This window comes from Haliotis cracherodii, unplaced genomic scaffold (genome assembly GCF_022045235.1).
Source record: "Haliotis cracherodii isolate W230 unplaced genomic scaffold, xgHalCrac1.p SCAF_23, whole genome shotgun sequence".
Taxonomy (NCBI): Eukaryota; Metazoa; Mollusca; class Gastropoda; order Lepetellida; family Haliotidae; genus Haliotis; species Haliotis cracherodii.
In genome coordinates this window covers 10765593-10780411 of record NW_027266279.1, presented here as the reverse complement: position 1 = coordinate 10780411, position 14819 = coordinate 10765593, and the positions used below count along the sequence as shown (strand labels likewise).

General features: G+C 42.9%; 1 protein-coding gene across 4 annotated transcripts in view; it reads left to right on the top strand.

Moving 5' to 3' along the window:
* The first annotated feature begins 6116 nt into the window (after nt 1-6116).
* The window catches only part of LOC139471684 (probable cationic amino acid transporter), a 29904-nt gene continuing 21201 nt past the window's right edge, over nt 6117-14819 (top strand). The window contains exon 1 of one of the 4 annotated variants that reach the window (XM_071254136.1): nt 6117-6195. The gene's annotated coding sequence lies outside the window, so the exon portion shown is untranslated. The other 3 variants (XM_071254139.1, XM_071254138.1, XM_071254137.1) reach the window with 3 other exon arrangements.

Sequence of the window (14819 nt, the reverse complement as noted above, 5' to 3'; positions counted from 1 at the left end):
TCCGAATTATTTTCATAGATTATGCGTTTTTGCTCTTAATTAGACTGGGGCGGTCCGGGTCAGAATAGGTCTTCAGCAACCCATGCTTGCCGTAAAAGGCGACTATGCTTGTCGTAAAAGGCGACTAACGGGATCGGATGGTCAGGCTCGCTGATTTGGTTGATGCATGTCATCGTATCCCAATTGCGTGGATCGATGCTCATGATATTAATCACATGAGTGTCTGGTCCAGACTCGATTATTTACAGACCGACGTCATATAGCTGGAATATTGCAGAGTGCGGCGTTAAACAACAAAATAAACAAACATACATAACCGGATCGGGGGTCAGGCTCGCAAACTTGGTTGACACATGTTAAAATTTCCCAATTGAGCGAATAGATGCTCATAGTATCAATCACTGAATTGCCTGGTCATAGAGCGTTAAACAAAAAAAAAGAAACAAACGAAATGTACGAAGTTCTCTAAGCACCCTGAACAGTGTCATCAAAGAATTTCAGATCTTTGCACAGGGACATGAGTGTCTGACAAAGGTTATCTCCCTTAGACCAGCCGGTAAATGAAATTGACCCAAACGAGAAGCGTGCTTGTCTCTCGTGCAGATCCGACAATTTATGTTTAATAAAACTATCGCCTCCATTCATTGTCATCCCCTTTTCAGCCTTACCCTTATATATATATGTATCCCGTTAAAAGATGGAACTTGTTGTTACCCTGTCCGGCGCTCGGCATTAAGGGGCTAAAACAAGGACTGGTCGGCTCGGAGTCAGTATACTGTATCTGAGTGGGGTATTCATGTTAAACTGCGGCATGGTATATGAGTGAGCTAGCACTATAAATCGGCATCAGTCCGGACTAGTACAAGCAGCCACACACACACACACACACACGTGCATGCACGTCGCTATATAAGTGCAATAATCTTTGACGCTACGTTCAACCCCATTTCACCTCACCTCACCTCACCTCACCTCTGGGTAAGTGGATTCCCAGCAACCTATGCTTGTTGTATGAGGCGACTTAAAGAATCGGGTGGTCAGGTTGAGTGTTTCGGTTTGTTGCATGTCATGTCCTTATTCCATGGGTTGATTGATGTTCATGATGTCAATCACTGGATTGTCCGATCCAGACTCGAATACTTACAGACCGGCGTCGTATAGCTGAAAAACTGCTGAGTGCTTCTTTAAACAAGAAAAAACAAAATTCTGTTTATTAAACCTTTATTTTGGAGACATGTTATTCCAGAAGCGTTTGGGCGAAAAGGTGAAGGATTTCATTGAAATATTAACAGCTGTCCTCTTGTTCATCATAGGCAATGTATCTCAAAGCAATTTGAGATCGACACATTCACGGGAAATGTATTTGCCTGTACATATTTCAAATATAAAATTAACCAAAGGAGCTACATAATTCAGTTTTCTTCTAAATTTAAAAAAGTTTAGACCTTTCGCCGGTAATTCCGACCCGTCCGTCCTAATATTCTATAGGGGGCGGTCGGGTAGGTTAGTGGTTAAAGCCTTCGATCGTCACGCAGAAGACCCGGGTTCGATTCCCGACATAGGTACAATGGGTGAAGCCCATTTCTGGTGTACCCAACCGTGATATTGCTGGAATATTGCTGGAATATTGCTAAAAGCGGCGTTAAACCATACTCACTCACTCATTAATATCCTATAGCGCGAGTCCCTCTGGTAACGTCTGAATGTACAATAGAGACTCGTTTGTCCGGACCCCGGTAATACCGACCCGTCAGTCCAGTTCATCGCCAAAGGTAAATTATTCCATACCCATGTCTCGTTCCATACATTTCCTGCTTAATGAGGTTATCGTAATAAAGGACATTGCTCCACACATGGTTGTTTAAGTTTTACAATTGTCAATTCGGACTATTGTACTTGCGACCGTTGTGTGGACTGTACTGACCAAGACTTATCCCAATAGTGTCGCCAATATGTTTGAAGTATACCATCGATTCCTTCATATTACTATAGACCCGTGAAGGCCCGGGGTAGAATGAGTTTTCAGCAACCCATACTTGCCGTAAAAGGTGACCATGCTTGTCGTAAAAGGCGACTAACGGGATCGGGTGGTCAGGCTCGCTGACTTGGTTGATGCATGTCATCGATCCCAATTGCGTGGATCGATGCTCATGATAACAATCACTGGATTGTCTGATCCAGACTTGATTATTTACAGACCGCCGTCAAATAGCTGGAATATTGCTGAGTGCGGCGTTAAACAACAACCAACCAACCAAATCATATTACTATAGACCGCCTCAGTGGTCTTGTGGTAGAGCGTCCGCCCCGAGAGCGAAAGATCCGGCGTTCGATCCCCGGCTGCGTCATATCAAAATACGTTAAAAGATGGTACCTGTTGTTACCATGTCTGGCGCTCGGCTTTAAGGGGCCAAAACAAGGACTGGTCGGCTAGCACTATAAATCAGTCCGGACTAGTACAAGCAGCCACACTCTCACTAACGTACATACACGTCGCTCTATAAGTGCAATAATCGACATTGAGCCAAATTTCACCTCACCTCACATCATATTACTATGGTAAATCTGTCATGCCATGGTCGGGTGGTCCTTTACCTTAGTAGTATATTAAACATCGATCAGGTATGCGGTAATATAACAGTTGAATATTGACGGCAGTCATCCGTGCGATTCGCTGTGCAGAGTTGCGTCCCTTGGGCACGCCAGAAACCTATGATTGTGGGTCCCGGTTCGCCCCAATTATGTTTCTAGGTTTGTCAGCACCATACCCGTGCTCGTGGGTTTCACCGAGGTGGTAAACGTCTGAGACCTGCATCACTTCGGCCTTTCCTCCCACATTAAGCTGACACGCCGTGATATAACAGTTACTGTAATACTGTTAAAAGCGACGTTAAACCCAACTCACTCACTCACACTCTCACTCTCTCATATCTTATGTATTTCGGTTGTTGACATGGCTTTCTTTAGTATGTACTTCGGCACAACTGATTTACCAGTCTATTCTTATTTTATTTCCCCATTTTGCATTCTCTAGTTGACTTGAAAATAGTTGTCAGTCTGTAACCTGATATTACAAGTCTTCCATACATGTACTGAAACTTCAATTTTTTCAAAGCAATACATGTGCGTGGATGAGTGGGTGGACTTCGCTTTTAAATAGTTATATATATGTCGGTATATAAATATATATATTTAGAATCTTCAGTTAGTTTCTGTAAGATTAGTAAACAACACGACTTAAATTCAACTTCAATTTGATATTTTCGTAACAACATTAACAACTCTCTTAGCCTTTTAAATGTGAAGAAAGACACACACAGTTTGGGTGGTGAGTTGTAAATATGGTTTGACGCCACCTTCAGCAATATTCCAGAAAATATCACGGCGGGGGACACCAGAAATGGGCATCACACGATGTACCCATGTGGGGAATCGAACCCGGGTCTTCGGCGTGACGAGCGAACGCTTTAACCACTAGGCTACCCGACCGCTCCCACATACAATTTGATGTACCAATACATTTTTAAATAGCATTTGAGCAAACAATTACATATACGGGTCATTGAGCATGTCCACTTGTCAAAGGGCAGGGAAAAAATGTCTTATTTTTATTCATAAACATGATTGACCGCCTCCGTGGTCTAGTGGTAGAGCGTCCGCCCGTAGAGCGGATGGTCCGGGGTTCGATCTCCGACCGCGTCATACCAATAAACGTTAAAAGATGGTACTTGTTGTTACCATGTCTGGCGCTCGGCATTAAGGGGCTAAAACAAGGACTGGTCGGCTCGGAGTCAGTATACTGTGTCTGAGTGGGGTATTCATGTTAAACTGCGGCATGGTATCTGAGTGAGCTAGCACAATAAATCGGCATCAGTCCGGACTAGTACAAGCAGCCACACACACACACACACACACACACGTACATGCACGTCGCTATATAAGTGCAATAATCTTGGACGCGATGTTAAACCCCATTTCACCTCACTATAAACATGATTATCAGCCTCGGCGTTAATTAAAACCCCCTATTGAATTATGTGTTTCCACATTCCTGATTTGGAGTAATATAGGCGTCTACCACGATTCAGGAATGCTAAAGAACGCTGAATTGTGAACTGTGTGGTCTTAACGTCTGTGTCACTGTCTCCACTGTTTCTGTATATAATTGTGTACACCTGCAAAATCACCTTCATGAATTAAAACATTGTCTTACACGCGAACTAGTCAAATCGCTTTTAATTGGAAAATATTTCGGAGAAGTACCAATACCGTGAACCCTTTTGAGCTGAACACACCCCGCGCATGGTGCTGAAACGATCGTGTTTGTTTGCTATGGTTCAGTTTGTCACCCAATCTCATTAAAATCAGATCTTAGTTCTCGCTACCGCGGTAGCGAGAACTAAGGTCTGATTTTAATGAGATTGGTCTGTCACCTCACCGTAAGTTTCGATCGATGTTGCAGCAGCTCCAAAAGTACGCTGCGCCCAAATCATTTCTGGTCCAACAGATCAGGAAACACACGTGCCAGCTCTATATATATGTGCTCGCGAGTTTCACGAAAGTGATAATCCACGTCGTGGTTCAGCTTAATAATGTTCAACGCTGCGTGAAGCCGACTAATTTTTCTGATTTGGCGTGACACGTCAAGTTCGACACGAAGACAGACAACAAAGTCTTGACAGGTTTTTCTTGCAATATATCATCTTACGAGATGTGGAGATTATATTACCTGCAATTAAACACCTGAAGCAATGTGTGTATCTTACTGTGGAGATCTGTACCAGATACTGCGATAGACAAGGGATAGCGGTACAATTTAAACATTACCCTTCGGACAAACAGCGTGCGACGTAACCTCGTTATAACGCGGCTCCTTTCGTCAGCGAGTGAATGAATGAGTGATCATGAGTGAGTTGGGTTTGACGCTGCTTTTGTCAATGTTCCAGTTATAACAAGATTAAATATGACCTCGGAGCGTGCAGCTCACAACCCCCCCCCCCCCCCCCCCCCCCAAAAAAAAAAACCAAAAAAAAAAACCAACCAAAAAACAAAAAAAACAAAAAAACGAAGGACAAAAAATACCCACATGGCACTATAACACGTTTGTTCAATTGCTTTAATATTATTTTGCGTGATATGTTTAATGACGATGTTGTGCTGACGTGTGCAGAAATAAATTCCATTGAGACGTATTTAGACCACGTGTTACTTTAGGTCTTCCAGCCTTTGAGGATACCTCGATGACTGCCTTTAATACGTACCTATGTTAAGAATCGAAACCCGGATCCCTGCATAAAGGGCGAGCGCTTTAAGATCTTAGCTACCCTTCCGTTACCATGCAACCAAACTATTGGGTTACGCTGACACACAACCAGACAGTCATGTGCATGCTATGTGTAGATGACTTGAATTTCCATGGAATTGACTCATCTAAATATCCTTCATGCACGGCAGCCATTTTGAACATCCGGTCACCACTATCAACTTTTGAACAATACATCGTGTTTATATTTTGTTAAAACTAGATGTAAAATAAACATGTAATATGTTTTTAGTTGCTCTCCATACTCCAAAATATTTCACAGTTGATTAAAAATCGACATTAGAAATGTTGTTTCTTTTAGAACTACCACATGCTTATTAAATCCAATTTTATAATGACTTTATCTCTCCCTGTTAAATTAATCTATTCCCAAACTCAAATAATACGAGGCTGGGCTTTCAAGATCAGTTTCAAATCCTTACACACACAATGTTTGTATGATTTCAGCAATACCAAGCTTCGTTGAGGACAGACGGGCATTTGGCTGGCATTTCTCCCTAACAAGTCAAAATATTAGTTACGTAAATAAATCGTCTTGATATTTTACTTTCACTGTTTATTTCCTGTCTTTCGCTTGTTCTTTGCCAAGGGCGGCCCGTCCCGGAGACTGTGACGCATGAGGATAGCAAGTCGGCAACGGAGCAGTTGCCTCCCTTTTGATAACACGTTCTCAATTGAAGAAATGTTATTACAATCTCGCGCTGACTTCGACATACTGAAGACATCGCCCTGCGGTTATGTCCCTTCGGCGTTGCCTATAATGCACTTTATGTCAGTGACTTGTTCAGACGTTCGACCCGCGGCATGAATCGGAATTCATTCGGAACGGGCCGCCAAAGGGAGAAGTTCTATCTCGATAGAGGGCAATTGAGGTAAGAAATGTTTACGATCTGTACAAAATTGACAACGTTCACCTGTTTGTTCTGTGACGTAACGATAAGTTTCTTTACTTGAAATATGACATCTGAACGGAGAATATGGAGCTATGTGTACCTTTTCAACCCCACGGTAGATGTGTATATAACAATTTACACTGGTCATACCACGTCACAAATGACTATCAGCCGCTGTGCACACAGATCAGCCGATCGCGACAACCTGCTCTGACTCGGGTGAGACGTCTTTTGTTGCTTTGAGTCAAGTTGTGCGTGGGAAAAATAAATTACGGTGCGAGTTGGTGATTTTTCTTTCGGGTCAATATACTGACAAACAATCCCGTGAGGGCGACCCCTTTCCGTAGTTGGCCTCAAAGATCATGTGCATGCTTTTGCTCTTTTCAGTAAAATATTGACATGTCTTGAAGCGCAGCCTCAAACAATAGTCTTGTGTCCCATGCCGCACAGAAACCCGCCAGTGGTAACAGTTAAAAGAGCATTTTTTGAGTGGATAGGAAGATTTTTTTTAATGAATAGTCTGTTCAGAAATATGCTCAAATGAATAGTTTGTTTTGTGGAAAATACCCAAACATCCAAATGTTTGTATTAAAAGTGAAAATGAATTGATTGTTTGACGGCGCTACGTAAATTAATAGTTTGTTAGATTCAGCAGGGAAAAACAATTTGTTCTTAATTTTCGCCTGTGATCTGCCAGAGTCATCGCGACATTTATTATATTAGACCCGTGAAGATCCGGGGTAGAATAGGTCTTCAGCACCCCATGCTTGCCGTAAAAGGCGACTATGCTTGTCATAAGAGGCCACTAACGGGGTCGGGTGGTCAAGCTCGCTGACTTTGTTGATGCATGTCATCGTTTCCCAATTGCCTTAATCGATGCTCATGATATCAATCACATGATTGTCTACCCAGACTCTATATTTACAGACCGCCGTCATATATCTGGAACATTGCTGAGTGCGGCGTTAAACAACAAACAAACAAACAAATAAACCAAGCGACTATTCTACGCTATTTGACCCACATGTGGATATTCCACGATTCAACATGTTTTCAACACCCATTTGTCATTGTAACTGATATAAAAAATAACTATAAAACCCCATTAGGAACCCGAACGAATATGAATATATAAGCACTAATTATTGTATAAATTAAGCAAGATGTTGCACATGAAATTAGCATAAATTGTATACATATATCCTAACCATTCGGTGTGGCATGGGTCACATGACATGTAAACACGACAGATGGAACGGTTTTTTATTAACGAACGTACTCTTCATATATTTGAGTTAGACAACGTTAGTTCAACACATGGCATGAAATAAATCGGGACCTGCAGAACCAGTTGACGCTGAACCCATTCCGATGCGCTATCAATTCGGCAAACGGAAACAAAACAACTATGATGTGAGTTGAAATGGGGTTCTCTAACGTCGTTCAAAATGAGTTCACTTATATTGCGACGTACATGCACGTGTGTGCGTGCATGCGAGCGTGCGTTGCCTTGTTCTAGTCCTGATTAATGCCGGTTTCATAGTGCTACCTGCCCACTGAGACAAAGATGCCGCAGTTAAACATGGATACCCCAATTAGTCACACTATACTGACTCCGAACCGATCAGTCCTGGGCCCACTTGCACAAAGCGATCTTAGCGCTAAGACTATTGTAAGCCTATGTTAAAGTATGGGTGTTACGATCATCTTAGCGCTAAGATCGCTTTGTGCAAGTGGGCCCGGGTTTTATTTCCTTAATGACGACTGCCAGGCAGGGTAACAATAAGTACAATCCGGTTACGTCTTAAGTATGACGCGCCCCAGTCACAAATGGCCGATTGTAAACATAGCTTCCCATTTTAAATCCTCATTGTATTTGGGTATTTTTGTGTGGGGACATGACTGTAAGTGACACGTCGAAAAGGCGATCTGTAACACAATATTTTCTACGACAGGTGTCGAGATAAATATTTGGTTTTGAATTCGTCATAAAATTGCATGCCTCGACGTGAATATGTAGATAGCATACGTTGGCAATGTTTCTATGAGTACCGTACTGTGTTATAAAAATGACCAACAAATAGTTTTGGGGCGTTCACCCTTGTAAGACACAGGGAGTATTTAATCTTAATTATATTTTATTTTTTAGTTTATTTGTTTTTACTTTATGTTCTTCCGTCTCCATAATTTGGACGTTTGGAATACTTAATCTTCATTGGTAAAACGACGGTATCAACACAAAATAAACATACGTAAAACTTATATAACCTCATCACTGTAAAAATGTATTTTGTATGTAAACAACTGTGTTCAAAATCACGAAGTTTGCTCAGTTATTTAGAAATATGTTTTTGAAATATCAATGACCAATTTTTTGCATAAACAACAGGAAACGTCTCAGTTTCTGGTTTCATATGTTGTTATGCACTGTGAGAAAGCTGAATAATAAAAAAATAAACATAACGATAATAGACCGACGACTCAGGTGCCTGGATGTCATATCACGGTATGTCAGCTTAATGTGGGAGGAAAGCTCGAAGTGATGCAGGTCTCAGACGTTTACCACTTTGGTGAAACCCACGAGCACGGGTATGGTTGCTGACAAACCTAGAAACATAATCGGGGCGAACCGGGATTGGAACCCACAATCATAGGTTTCTGGCGTGCCAACAGCGAATCGCGGCGCCTTAGACGACTGGGCCACCCGTGCCCCCAACCAAGATAGGATGACGGATTAATTAATTTTATAAGACCTCCTGATTCTACCTGCGCCTGCAGGATATTTTCTGACAGTAATACTCACACAAACAGAAATATAAGGTTACACTTTATAAAGAATCCATAAATTTTGCTGAAATACAATAAAGAATGCATATATTCTGAGTAAGGCAATACAAGAATATACGTGTATAGTGCAGATGATTACATCACTGGTAGGGTGGGTATCCGGAGTTATAGTCTGGGCAGTTCAAGGTTAATTCTGTAATTTATTTCGTATGGGAAACTGAGACATTGATATTCGATCCTGACTTTGTCAGCGCCGCACCTGTGCTCGTGGGGGTTATCAAACGCACCCGTGCTCGTGGGGTTATCAAACGCACCTGTGCTCGTGGGGTTATCAAACGCACCCGTGCTCGTGGGGGTTACCAAACGCACCCGTGCTCGTGGGGGTTACCAAACGCACCTGTGCCCGTGGGGGTATCAACGCACCCGTGCTCGTGGGGTTATCAAACGCACCCGTGCTCGTGGGGTGTTTCAAACGCACCCGTGCTCGTGGGGGTTATCAAACGCACCTGTGCTCGTGGGGTTATCAAACGCACCGTGCTCGTGGGGGTTACCAAAGGCACCTGTGCTCGTGGGGTTATCAAACGCACCCGTGCTCGTGGGGGGTTTCAAACGCACCCGTGCTCGTGGGGGGTTTCAAACGCACCCGTGCTCGTGGGGGTATCAAAAGCACCCGTGCTCGTGGGGGGTTTCAAACGCACCCGTGCTCGTGGGGGGTTTCAAACGCACCCGTGCTCGTGGGGGTATCAAACGCACCAGTGTTCTTGGGGGTTATCAAACGCACCCGTGCTCGTGGGGGTTATCAAACGCACCAGTGTTCTTGTAATAAACGACTTAGTGGCAACGAGTTTTCATCCTGCATAAAACTGAGACGCCGTGATATCACTGAAATAATATTTACAGATACGTTAAATCCAGTTAACTAGCTATTTATGAGGGATTGCATTTCTATTTCGCCGTATAATATATAATATTCCAGCAATATCACGACAGAGGTCGCCAAAAATGGGGTTCACATACTGTACGATTGGTTTAGATGTCGGAATTAACCCAGGCCTTGGGACGAGCGAACGCTTTAACCACTCTATCTCCCGTCATTGATGTTAGCCATCAAATACGCATAAACTGCATGACCTCAGAAATAACTGTTTTCGCATCAAGCAATTTATCATTTTCACAGTACACCGGTGTAATTAATAATTTCTTGTATAGCTCGTTATCGATCAGCCCGTCGTTGTGAATAAAAGGTGTCTTTAAAAATCCATTTTAAAAAGGCTATTATATATTTCCGAAGGTGAATAGAATGGTGTCAGTCAGTCAGTTTATATCACCTGTTATATTGATATATGTGTTTAATGATTTGAGGCACGGGTGATAAAAAGCCCTGCGCGAAATGTGGGACCCTTGCTGTTTGTCGCAACCTCTGCTGACTCCCGCATCGCCAAATCAATAAGCGTTCACATTCTTGCCTACAAGATGTAACCGACCTACGCCGACAACAGTTGGCTCCAGCTGGAGATGATGAAGCAGGCACATCCCGAAACGTCCCGGTTCTCGAACCCTTAAAACAATACCGACACATCACAAGGTGTGAAGCACAGGGACATGTAGTCACCCATATGTGAGACACACAATACATGCTTATATGATTTATAGTAACATTAATAGAAATGTGCGTCGGAAAATTTAAGAGCTATTTATATCCCCGTATTTCATATACACGTGACATTTCCATGTGTAATCGTATACTATTATTTAGCATGTTATCGATCATTCCGCCATTTTGGGTTTCCAATCAATACCCGTAGTAATCGATGAGTTTGATGTAGCCACAGGGTGCTCTGCCCAGCTGTTTCGAGGAACAGCCCGATACTAGGTTCGATCGATATATATATATATATACACAGTGTACCTATGGAGACCTGGGGACTTTAGAGATTGCTAGACTCGACAATCTGAGAGAAGCATTGCAGGTTTGTCCGCCACGTTGCGAATCGGATTACGGGTAGATATTTGTAGTCCACCGCTTGAGGGTGGGTTGGAGATTACCGTCGGCTTGTCAAGGTAAGAGGATTTTAATTACGTTTAATAGACTTCTTCTATCACCAGTACTGCTAAACTATATGTTAGTTATCACTGACTTTAAGTGGTATTTGAGAGTCGTGTTGGTAAAATCGCTTATGGCGTGTTTACATTCTCCGCTATAACGCGTCTGCTTAGGTGCGCACATTGACATGCCACTTCGATATAACGTATCAATTTTCACCGAAGTCACGGGTTTGTGTTTAAACACAGATGTTGTAATCAAATTGAAGACTTAAAACGTCATGATGTAACGAATATATATGATTGTTTGGTTGAGGTTATTTGGAACGAGAGATTTCAATGATAAGAGAGGGAGTTTCCTGTTCCGTGTGTTAAGCAGCGGTATACACGGGGTAGTTAGGAATGCATTGTGTCTCTGGGAATGTGTTGTGTGTCTAGATGTGTGTTGTGTGCTTGTGTATGCGTTGTGTGTCTTGATGTGTGTTGTGTGTTCTGTATGTGTCCTTGTGCATCTGTTATGTGCTTGTGTGTGTGCCTCGGTGTGTGTTGTGTGTTTGTGTATGCGTTGTGTGTCTGGATGTGTGTTGTGGGCTTGTGTGTGCGTGGTGTGCCTCGATGTGTGTTGTGTGTTCTGTATGTGTCCTTGTGCATGAGTTGTGTGTGTGCCTCGGTGTGTGTTGTGTGTTTGTGTATGCCTTGTGTGTCTGAATGTGTGTTGTGGGCTTGTGTGTGCGTGGTGTGCCTCGATGTGTGTTGCGTGTTCTGTATGTCTTTGTGTATGTTTTGTGTGCTTGTGTGTGTGCCTCGGTGTGTGTTGTGTGCTTGTGTATGCGTTGTGTGCTTGTGTGTGTGCCTCGGTGTGTGTTGTGTGCTTGTGTATGTGTTGTGTGCTTGTGTATGCGTTGTGTGCTTGTGTGTGTGCCTCGATGTGTGTTGTGTGCTTGTGTATGCGTTGTGTGCTTCGGTGTGTTTTGTGTGCTTGTTTGTATGTTGTGTGTGTTGTGTGCTTGTGTGTGCCTCTGTGTGTGTTGTGTCCTTGTGCATGTGTTGTGTGCTTGTGTATGCGTTGTATGCTTGTGTTGTGTGATTGTGTGTCGTGTACTTGTGTGTGTGTTATGTGTTGTGTGCTTGTGTATGCCTTGTGTGCCTCGATGTGTGTTATATGTTGTGTATGTGTCGTGTGTGTGTTGTGTGCTTGTGTATGTGTTTTGTCCTTGTGTATCTGTTGTGTGCTTGTGTAGGCGTTGTGTGCTTATGTTGTGTGCTTGTGTGTGTCGTGTGCTTGTGTGTATGTTATGTGTTTATGTCGTGTCTGGGAATATCTTTTGAGTCTGGTTGTGTGGTGTGTGCGTTGTGTGCCTGGGTATGTGTTGTGTGCTTGTGTATGCGTTGTGTGCTTGTGTGTGTGCCTCTGTGTGTGTTGTGTCCTTGTGATATGTGTTGTGTGCTTCTGTATTTGTTGTGTGCTTTTGTTGTCTGATTGTGTGTGTCGTGTACTTTCACTCCACCGTTATATCTGGCCCTGACTCAGATATTTACAAGCTGTTTCATATAACTGGAATTGCCGACTGCGGCATAAAACAACCTTGCCTCACTCCCTAGATAAATCCCGATTTCAGCCCGAAATACACGCAAATGAAATAGCTCCATTCGGTGTTTGTTCAAACAAAACGTAAGCCTACTTTGTTTTTCTGACCTTGAACGTTCAAATTAATGTGTTCAGCAATGCTTCACTTTATTGATTTCACAGATAGCAATGTAACGAAATCACCGAGCAGAAATTTAGATTAGACATATTCAATTTACATTTCCTAACCAAATTATTCATTGCAACGAATATTTAAATCGACCAAAAAAGCAATTAGCGACAGTAGAGTAGACTGAATTATAAAGTGTGCATTCCAACATTCCTGCATGAAAGACTTTGAAATTTGTATGAACTGAAATAAACTGAGCGAAATTTGCATGGTTCGAGACACGCCTACTTGATTTCGCCCAACGAGAGCGTGCAGCTGCCGTATATATCCCAATACACTGCTAGGCAAAAGAAACTTCACTTGAAAATTGGATTTGACCAAAACATTACAAACGCTATCAAAACGTTACTATGTTCGAAAAACAGTCGCGGAAACACAGCAATCTCCGAATTAAATACAACTACGATACCCGTACCAAAGATTTCACCATCAAAATAACAATTTCTTGTTTGTTTCATTTTTAGCCACCAACAAACATGGGTGTTTAATTTCTTTAACCCGGAAGTTTAATTTATAAGCACGTGGTCTCTCCTGAAACCGTGTTCAGCATATCTTTCACGTGACTTCATTGCTGTCAAATCGCTTTTTGACGTGGTGAGTCACTAACATGTGACAATCACGAACAATCGCTGGCCCTAAAGTATATTAGTATCCTCAATTATCCAGAGTGTTATAACTTAACTGATGATAAATACCCTGGGCCCATTCTCCGCCGTTGCTTCATTTTGAACCCCGTCTGAATGACACGTGGGGCACGGGTGGCCCAGTCGTCTAAGGCGCCGCGATTCGCTGTGCAGAGTTGCGTCCCTTGGGCACTCCAGAAACCTATGATTGTGGGTTCGAATCCCGGTTCGCCCCGATTATGTTTCTAGGTTTGTCAGCACCATACCCGTGCTCGTGGGTTTCACCGAAGTGGTAAACGTCTGAGCCCTGCATCACTTCGGGCTTTCCTCCCACATTAAGCTGACACGCCGTGATATAACTGGAATACTGTTAAAAGCGGCGTTAAACCCAACTCACTCAATCATTTACTGAATAACACGATGATAGATATAACCGTCCAATCAAATTACACTAAAAGGGGACATTGCATACACTGTTCCCTGTGGGGATTCCGGGCCGTCAGTAATTTAGCTGATCGAAACAAGCGACCGAATGGATGGAATGGTCGGGCTCGGTGACTTGGTTGATTGTGTGTCATCGTACGCCGGTGGCGTAGATCGCTGCTCATAATATCAATCACTGGATTTTTTGGGTCAGTTTCATTATATGCAGGCCGCAGTCAAATAGCTGGAATTTTACTGAGTGCGGCGTAAAACAACAAACAAACAAATAAATACACTGGATTTCAAGTGGTTTGTTCAGTAGTTTTTGAAACATTTTGTGCAATGAAATGATATATGAACTTCATCTTCTATCCAGCTAGAGTAAGTGAGTGAGTTTAACGCCGATTTGAAAAGTATTCCAGTTATATCACGGCGTGTCAGCTTGATGTGGGAGGAAAGCCCGAAGTGATGCAGGTCTCACACACAACTCAACCTGGGTGCCGTTGTACGAAGCGATCTTAGCGCTAAGGTGATCGTAACTCCCATACCATATCATAGACTTACGACAGTCATAGTGTTAAGATTGTTTTGTACAACGGCACCCAGAACTGCAGTGCAGACCCATTGCATCTATTGTATCAATAAATTTGTACGCGTACAATTGTAGTATTGAAATGCGTACACGAAGTGAAATGAATTTTCTTACCACCCTGTTCGGGGATGTATCATGGAAATGTGCAATATGTATCATTGTTTAAATGAGTTACTAGAATAGGGACTAAAGAAAAGGCAGGTGAAGATTTTGGCCCTTACCAGAGGAATTACGGGGCGGTCGGGTAGCCTAGTGGTTAAAGCGTTCGCTCGTCACGCCGAAGACCCGGTTCGATTCCCGACATGGGTACAATGTGTGAGGCCCATTTCTGGTGTCCCCCGCCGTGATATTGCTGGAATATTGCTAAAAGCGGCGTAA